Source organism: Rattus norvegicus, chromosome 4 (assembly GCF_021556685.1).
Source record: "Rattus norvegicus strain SHRSP/BbbUtx chromosome 4, alternate assembly SHRSP_T2T, whole genome shotgun sequence".
NCBI lineage: Eukaryota > Metazoa > Chordata > Mammalia > Rodentia > Muridae > Rattus > Rattus norvegicus.
Genome location: NC_141537.1, coordinates 178,436,008 through 178,444,141, shown reverse-complemented (window position 1 = coordinate 178,444,141; position 8,134 = coordinate 178,436,008). Strand labels below are relative to the sequence as shown.

The window sequence follows — 8,134 nt, the reverse complement described above, 5'->3', positions numbered from 1 at the left end:
AGTATATGCTATCATGTATAGCATATATGTGATATATAATGCTCAACACAAGGGAGCACCAAGGAAGGGTTGAGAGAGTCAGTTAAAAAAAAGGGGGGGGGGCATCATTTCTGCGCATGCGCAAGCTGACGCAAAGCTAAACAGCCAGAGCCAGCTCGGAAGCCGCTGATTCTATACTGATTCTATAATCTTCATTATTTCCTTTTCTTTTGAACACTTGAGGGCCGTGTGTGTGTGTGTGTGTGTGTGTGTGTGTGTACGTGCGCGCACGCGCTATCCAGAACAGAAGACAAATATGAGAGGAAGGACAGGTTGTAGCAGGCAGGAGAGAGTGGGTGGACCGATCCCTGGGACTCTTGAGGGAGAAGAAAGGAGTGCTGGCCCAGACCCAAGCAGCATCCCAAGGGGCTCCTGCCGGCAGGAATCCCTGCGTCTCCACACATAGATCCCAGAGAAGTGCCTGGCAGATTCAATCACAGGGCAGCTCAAATACCACAGCATGACTATAGAGAGGGAATAATAGTGGAGGCATCACGGCCAATTTTCAACAGAAGGGCTCGGGATAAGGAAGCTTAAGAAAATTGCTGAAGAGAATGATAATGACAACAGTAAAAACGAATAGCTACCATTTGTTGAGCATTTATGTGCCTGGCACCGGGCTACGCACTTTACATACCAACCCAATAAAGTACAACGATCATCCGCGTTTTATGAGGAGGAAACTGAGGCAAGGAGAGGCTGAAGATGTGGCCTGAGGACTCACAGCTTGCAAGACTAAGCCCATGAACGTCAGCGCACTATGGATCTGAGGCGGCAGAGTGCTTGCAGTTGATGTCATCTCCCTCGGCCTACGGGAGCCCAGTCAAGTGTGCATCTTCAATTTATAGACTGGTGAAAAAGCTCGCATGAGATTATTGTTCAGGGCTGCACAGGGAATTAGTAACAAATATGAGACAGAAATTAATCCGATTGGTTTAAGTCAGGAGACAATGTTACATGAAGAGAAGTGTAGCCAAACATTACTGTCACCATTCCTGGCTACTGTGGTAAAGGTCACTTACCTTTTGACAGCTGGACATTTCTGGCAGTTAAGTCCTGTGACTGTGATAAGCTTCCTGAAATGCAGGTTCAAAGGCATGAAGGCAACCATGAACTGAATCACAAGCTTGTCCAGTTGTTCTCTGAATGTCAACCCGGCTTACTCCACAGCCATCACTGTTATGTTACTGACAGCAGACACTGTTAGGCAGCCATCAGAGCTCTTGAAATATAGACACATCTTCTTCACAGATACTTGGCATGATCCAATACCACTTTCGATAAGTAAAAAAGGGAGGCTGGGAAGATGACTGAGTGGGTAAAGTACTTATTCCACAGGCAAGCATGAGGACCAGAGTTCAGGTCCCCAGTACCCACATAAAAACGGAGGCCTGAAGGGCGGCGCCTGCAATACCAGAGCTGAAGATGCAAAGACAGGAGGATTCCTGGAGCTTGCTGGCTACATCCTTGCTGAACTGATCTCCTCCATGCTCACTGAGAACCCTGTCTTTTAAAATAAAAAGCAACTGAGAAAGACACTTCTGGCCTTCACAGGTATGTGCACACACATATACGAGCACCCATGCATATATGTGCACACATACAAAGACATTCTCCCTACTCACAAAGACAGAATAAAGAAAAGACACATAGCATGAACCCAGGAAGCATTTAACCTCTCTGTGGAAAATGATAGAATATGTCACACAAAACATCCAATAAATCCAAAGATCCCTGCCTGGCCACAGCTCTCAACTGTGAATGATTCTGTGAGCAGGAAACAGACCCACCACTTACATATCGAAACAAATGCCCCCAGGCCATGGAAACGTCTCATTAGAAGCACTCTACATGACTATAACTAGGATTCTAGTGAAATTGATGTGGGGAGAGACCACTGACACACGAGTGGTAGGAGTCGAAACACATAATCCCTGAGTGGACACTTCACATCATCTAGCCCGTTTAAAGATCATGCACCACTTGGCACGGGATCCACTCCTAAGAGCTAATGACAGGTTCACCTCCGTGATCACAAGAGGGCCTGTTGTCAGGTTCCTGACTGCAGTAGCATTTTCACAGGAAAAACTGTGAACATCGTGAGTATCCGTCAGTAGGAACTGTTCATCAGCTTCAGCCCAGCCAGCACAAAGCGAGCTGAGCACCAGTGTTCTTCTCGCAACTTCCTCACTGTGGCTACAATGTGGGGAGCTACCTCACAGTCTGAAACCGCAGCTAGAGCAGGTTCTGCCCCCATGAGGGACAGGGCTCTCAAACTGGGATACAAAGTAAACCCTCCCTTCCTTAGGTCGCTTCTGTCAAGTATTTGTCACAGAGACAGGGAAAGTGACTAATAGCTAATTATCTAAGTGCACTAGTAAGAAACTATGCATAGACTTGGAAAACTAATTTTCACTAATGTAAAGTAATATATAATAATGAAATATTATGAATAATGATATATATATATATATAATTGAATACTACTTACCTCTAAAGAAAATGTAATCACAAACTATGTAGAAAAATGGGTGGACTTAGAATATATAATATTAAGTGAGGTCACACAATCTCAGAAAAAAAGTACGTTTTCGCTCACATGTGGAGCCTAGCCAATAATTATATATAATCACAGGTGCAGTTGAGTACAGTGTAACATGTAGAAAAGAGATTAAAGGCTAAATATTGAGGGGTATGTAAGGACTGGATGTTCATAGATGCGAGTTATGAAAGAAGACATAAAGCTATTTGGTTTTTCAAATTCCAAATCTATTGTGGGTTTTCATTTTTGATGCTGGATAAATGCCCCCAAAATATTCCTGATGGTAAACATGTAAAATCTGTGTGAACCCCACAGCTTCTAAATGTACAGACGTTCGCTGAGATACACAGACTTCTGACCGGGTTAATTAGGGTATGGGCTCTGTTAATTTGTTGGGTTTTTCTCTCTAAGCTTTATTCTTATTTTCTGTGATGAGGGTTTTGCCTGCATGTATGCCTGCACCACGTATGAACATTTGCTCATGGAGGTCAGAAGCGGGTACCAGATCCCCTGGAGCTGGAGTTACAGTCGGTTGTGAGCTGTTGCGTTGGTACTGGGAACTCAGTCCTCTGCAAGAGCAGCAAGAACTCTTAACCCCGGAGCCACCTCTCAGACCCAAGTGTTGAAATTCCTAAACTTCCTTTTATTCCTGATAACTAGTTTGATAAGACTTTAACCCCCAAAGTAAACCAAGTATCTTAGATTCACCATAGCCCAGGATTCAGAGTGCTGTCCATCACCACAGAGGGTGCATTAAAGATTAATATACACAAATGATAAAATAATCGCTTCACCCAGTCACCTGGCAACAATGCAAGCTTAGAGCCCTGGGGCTCATTTTCAAAAACAAGGAATAGTCATCTGTGAAATTATAGAAAGATGCTGCTATATCTTCAATGTTTTATCCTCTGAATCACAGAGCAGGTGTGAATGATAGTCTAACAATTTAAAGTTACCTTAGATTGGCAGTAAAGAAACAATAACATTAAAAGCATACTAATAGGCTAATTCCACAACCCTGTTTTTGGAGCCAGGTTACTCACCTATTTGCAACAAATGTTGCAAACAAGGAACACTACAAGAGTTGAGGCTTTGTAAAAGTCATCTTAAGTCTTAACAGAGAGGGAATAATAATGGAGACGGAAAAATGCTGTGAAGAAAATGGCCCTGTGTTTTCCAAAAGTGAGGAGACTGTCGCAGATCTCTAGCCCTGCTGAATCTAGATCTTCCTTTGATCCAACCCCAAAGATGGCAGAGAAATAAATGTAAGAATGGTGTATCTCGCCAGGCATGGCGATGCATGCCTTTAGTCCCAGCACTCAGGAGACAGACACAGGAGGATCAACATGTTCTAGGCCGCCCTGGTCTGCAGAGCATGTTCCAAGACAGCCAGAGCTACACTGTGAGACACTGTCTCAAAAAATGAAAGAAAAAAAAAGTGGTGTATCTCCACAATTCATGTAAAGGATAATAAAGTGGCCAGCTTGAAGTTAAACATAAGTGTAGTGAGCCATATTGGATTTGGGCCTGGCAGCTTTGTAACTGCATGGCCACAGTAAAAGTCATGGGATTGTTGGACAGAGGCCTCTCCCATGTATTTACGGCACAGGAAGAAAAGACCAAGTAGTAACACCCAGTGTCTCCACTGCATGACCTCTGCTGAGCCCGGCTGATGCGTGTGGAACTGACACACCTGGACCACACCTGGGTGGTGGTCAATTTACTTCTGCCTTTTGCTTCCTCAGCCTTTATCCTTGAGATTTAGGCTGGTCTTCTCGGATTTCTCCCTAATTAATTCAGGTCTCCTAGTCAGTCTTTTGTGAGCCAGGTAGTCACTAGCCAGGGTTTCCCACTGTGCTTCCCAGTTATTTTCTACCTGGAGACTTGGGTATATAAGTGGTGAATAAAGCTACAGGAGACTCTCACTCTTTTCCTCACTCTCACTCTTCCTTCCGCTCTTCCACTCTTCCTCTCTCTCTCTCTCCCTCTCTCTCTCTCTTCCTCTCTCTTCCTCTCTCTTCCTCTCCTGGCTTGACACGATAACCTGTGTGTGTGTATGTGTGTTTCTTTCATCCCGTAGGCTTTCACCCGATTCTCGGTACTGTGTCGGTGCTGGCGCCGACACATAAGTAAATATATATAATGCACTGAAAGGAAAGAGGTCTCAGCACTACTTGCTAGGAGGTTAGGAGTGGGAACAGCCATTTGACCCAACAGCACATGAGTATGTCAAGCACTGGGGAGTAGGACAGAGGCAGGTGATCCCTCAGTCAGCAGATTACTGAGCACTAATGTCCCACTTCTTGCTCCACCTTCCTTCAGAGGGCCACGTGATCACAGCTGAGTAAGATATCTCTTGAGGAAGAAAAAGGGCAGGCTACAAGTCCAACCACAGCACTCATTTAAATAAACTGGCATGTCAGCTCACTTTTGGAGTCCTGCTGCTGGGACAATGGAGACGGGTTGTCCCTGAAGCTCCTGGGCCAGCCAGCCTAGCTTACTTGGTGAGTTCAGGTCGAAGGGAGACCCTGTCGCAAAAAAAAAAAAAAAAAAAAAAAAAAAAAGTGGATCATCTGAACATCACCTCAGGTTGGTCTCTGGCCTCCACACATGCTCGTAACTTCATGCACACAATATATACTTGAAAGTATATGGGCATATCCATATAAAAAGGGAAGAGGGAGAGAAAGAGAGATATGGAGAAAAGAGGAAAAAGTAAACAATGAAAGAGAAAAAAGAAACACACATGGGGCTAGGGGGTACAGGTTCTACATCCTGAGGAACCTCTGTCTCAATTCCTAGGAATGACAAGCTCTGGTTTTTGTCTCCTGCCTCTGCCAAAGCTAGTGTCTTCTTGGTCTATTTTTAGATCACATACTAATAAAATTATGGTAAGTTGAAAAGGCCATTAACTTGGAAATGCACTGGGTCACCTGCTGACTCAGCATCTTGTCAAGTGGGGGCCGCCCACCCCTGTGGCTCTCATGGCTCCTCCCTCTGCAGGTATCAGAACATCTCCGTATCTTTCTATCTGCAGTCTATCAGCAGCCTAGGGGAAAGCAAACTGCAGGTTCTAAGTGAGATTTCTACTGTGTTTGGTTTCACACCATCAGGTGGTTAAAAACTTTGCCAGCTGAGGCGTCCCAGGGTGAGAGGGTGTGCACATGACCGGAAGAAGTTGACACACCCTTGTAAGTAAGGGTGAGCTGCCACAGAACCTGGTCCCTTTAGTGGTGAGGAAAAGGGTAACGGAGGAGAGGGAATGAACTAGATTTGAGAATAACCTTAAATATTTTAAAGGGGTGTGTGTGTGTGTGTGTGTGTGTGTGTGTGTGTGCGCACGTGTGTGTGTAAGAGGGGGGCATGTACAGGTGCCTGAAGGCACCAACGGAGGGTATTCCATCTTCTGGAGCTAGAGGTTCAGGTGGTTGTGAGAAAGCTACCCATTCAGGGTCCGGTAGAACAGCAGCAAGCACTCAGAACTGATAAATCTCCCTCTACCCCTCTTCTGGGTCCCAATAGTCTCAAGCAGATAAGGGAAGACATTTCTGACAGAACGACCCAGAAGGGGACAACTTGACTTACATACGTAAATGCTATAGCTATGCAAAATAACGTGAGTTGGGCATAATGGTGCATGCTCGCTGATTCAAATCCAGTGAGGTAGCAATCTCAGATTCCAAGGCCATCCCTGGCTATAGAGTGAAACTTTGTCTCAAAACACAAAGGACTGGAACAAAACAAAGAGAAAGACCCCACTCCCAACCCCTAAAAACAATGGACAAAGGAAATGACCCAGTGGTAATTCATGATCAAGAAACCAGATGGGCACCACGGTTACCTTTACAAGGAACGGGGTAGATGCTTGCAGTTTCTGTACCATTCAGACTGAGAAAACCCAACAAACAGGAGCAAACCTGCAGGACATTGAGGATGAACTCCCGGAAGAGAATTCTGTAACACTGGAAGTACACATATCCTGAACTCCGTTCATCCCACTGCTGAGCATGCCAAAAGAAAAGCAGGCATATTTTCATAAAGGTGCACACAACAAGGCTCCTCCTAAGAGATCCGCTGGAGACCATCTTCCGCACTGCGAACGCAATGCATCACGGATACTCTGCAGCAATGCATCATGGGCACTCTGCAGCTGGTATCTAACACGCAGGTGGCTGTTGTAGGTCTGACCCAGGAACAGAGTCCAGAACAGAACTGAATTCTGGAGCCTCGGTAAGAGAAGAAAATGAGATAAATATCAGAATCGCAGGACTGATCACGTCCATAAATCCTTGGATTAGGATGAAGACCTTTACCAACTTTCCCATAATAATCACACACGAAATCAATATTGTGTTATCTTAATTAAATGTGCTAATGAGAGATTGAGCTTTCAAGAGATGTATGTGCCGAGAGTGCCACGTCCCTACGGGGGGTAATCATAACATTCTGACTCGACTCGCAGCACAATAAGCTGCATTATTAAGTAAAATGTGGCCTCGTGGTCAGTTTGTGTTGGGTTGGACGGGATCTCGTTTTGACTAGAAAGCTACACACTATTCTCTCTGTGCACTTTTCCACTGGACTTAAAAACAGCAAATATTAGTGAGCCTAACCTCCATAGATGGTTTGTTTTCCCGGCCAAGCTGTTTTCATAGTAGAACATATCCCCGCCACCTCTCCATGTGGAAATCTGGTTTTGGCCAAGATTTGTGGGAGTTACTTCATGGCCAGGTGGGCTAGAGTCTGCTTCTCCAACAATAAACATTTTGTGAGCTGCCATTGTGGCTACAAAGAGCCTTTATCCACCTACAAGTTACGTCCCCTTATAACTCCACAAGAATTCAGTCATGGGGGAAAGAAAATAAATACTTTATGCCTGGTATAAAATGCAGGCCACAGGTGCACAGAACACACCATCCTTTATTATTACATAATAATGTAATTTCTAATTTTGCCTCCCAGTTCTTCAAAGTCCGCCTGTGGCTTGCCTGGGAATGGTGGGGTCTGATGAAAGGCTAAGCATGAGGAAGCAGCACTGGGGTCTTGATGTTGCTATCTCTCTCAAGTGTGTCTTCTGAGACACTCTGGTCCTGCTGGGTTGACGAGGCATGCTGGGTTATCAGTATGTGGAGGGAACCACCCTGAAAGGCATGTTCTAATGCATGTGACTCCAGATGAAGCTATCCTACTGCCACCTCTATGCTATGGTGCACAGAGTCATGTTGGAGGCCCAGGGCTCAGCACTGATCCCTATTTTGTCATCTAGTACGAGGCCTCCCTCCCTAGATCCCTCAGTGAGAACTGCATTACAGTGTACAGACCCAGGCTCCCATCCTCCTGACACTGCATGATCCATGCTCAACTTCCCTGTCAGCCTTCCATTCTGTCCCCATCAGTCCACAAGGATGATTTTTTCTCTAGAGCAAGGGAACTTCTTGCCAGCATGATTTCTACCCATACAACACAAAGCTGCTGCCACTGCCCTGAATGTAAGAATTACTTCTCTATATATTATATACGATGTGTATATTGTACATATTCTGTGTCTGTAAT

At 45.0% G+C, this 8,134-nt stretch overlaps 1 pseudogene; it reads right to left on the bottom strand.

The window, feature by feature from the left end:
* LOC147995132 (purine nucleoside phosphorylase-like) overlaps positions 1–1,138 on the bottom strand; it is a 7,913-nt pseudogene extending 6,775 nt beyond the window's left edge.
* Positions 1,139–8,134: the final 6,996 nt, after the last annotated feature.